Source organism: Eleutherodactylus coqui, chromosome 12 (assembly GCF_035609145.1).
Source record: "Eleutherodactylus coqui strain aEleCoq1 chromosome 12, aEleCoq1.hap1, whole genome shotgun sequence".
Lineage (NCBI taxonomy): Eukaryota > Metazoa > Chordata > Amphibia > Anura > Eleutherodactylidae > Eleutherodactylus > Eleutherodactylus coqui.
Window position 1 is genome coordinate 111632154 of NC_089848.1, and position 1438 is coordinate 111633591.

Below are 1438 nucleotides of genomic sequence, written 5' to 3' on the forward strand. Positions count from 1 at the left end.
TAGAGCGTGTTGCGATTTTAATTCCGCTTGTGAAATCCACAATTCGTGCCTGCGAATGTGAAGAAAAATGTGAAAATCCACGTCTTTCAATGCCTGCGTTTTACTGCGGATCTTCTGCGGAATCCGCCATTTAAATACGTCCGTGTGAGGCTGGCCTAAGAGTCCGCGCTGAAGCTCGAGGAAGCGGACAAATCACGCGTTGAATGCGGCGGAAGTCCGCAGCGATACGTTATACGAAGACTGCGCACTCCTAATTATAACTTAATTATTAGAGATGAGCGAGTATACTCGCTAAGGGCAATTACTCGAGTGAGCATTGCCCTTAGCGAGTACCTGCCCGCTCGAGACTGAAGGTTCGGGTGCCGGCGCGGGGGAGCGGTGAGTAGCGGCTGTCAGCAGGGGGGGAGCGGGGGAGGTGGGGGGGGGGGGGGAGAGAGAGATCTCCCCTCCATTCCTCCCCACTCTCCCCCGCAGCTCCCTGCCCGCTGCCGGCACCCGAACCTTCAGTCTCGAGCGGGCAGGTACTCGCTAAGGGCAATGCTCACTCTAATTGCCTTTAGCGAGTATACTCGCTCATCTATATTAATTATACATTTTTTTAAAAAATCTTCGCAACAGAAAGTAATTGATGTTTCTGTAAAATTAAAGTCCGTCGATTCCACGGGTAAAACTGAATAATAGCGGCGCGTCTCCTTTTCCAGTTATTTAACCCCTCAGTGACCAAGCTTTTATTTAGTTTTAAGAAATCGTAACCCCTTTATCCATCGCCATTGCTTGTTTTTTGTGCGATGAGCTGTATTTTTCACTGGTTCTATTTAATGTACCACATAATGTCCTGAAAAACTTTTTAAAACTTCTAAGTGGAGTAAAATGAAAAAAAAAAACCAACATTCCACCATCTTTCGATGCGTCTTGTTTTTACTTTATCACTGAAAGGCCTTAGAACTAAAATAAACTTTATTGATGTAATAAATTATTAAAAACCACTAACCTTAAGGGAGGTGGTTGAGCTAAACAGACATACGATTACAGACAAAAACACGAATATCTATCGTCGAATGGACGAGATGAGGCTCGAGGTAAATTATTATTGGAGAAAGACAATCTTTGACATTTTTGGATCTCTCAATATCAAAAACTGACTCGGGATTATTAACAACTACCCTCTATAGGAAACCTACTTCTACAAACAACTTTCTACACTATCAGAGCTACCATCCGAGACCCTTAAAAAATGGTATCCCTAAGGGTCAATTTATACGCATGAGGCGCAACTGCTCTAGTGAGGACGAATTCAGTTCACAATCTGATGATCTAACTCGCAGATTCCGTAATAGAGGGTACCCGATAGACGTTTTGAATAAAGCACGCGAGGCAGCGACCAATTTGACACGAACTGAACTGCTGAGAGAGAAAACAGGACATGAAGGAGACAACG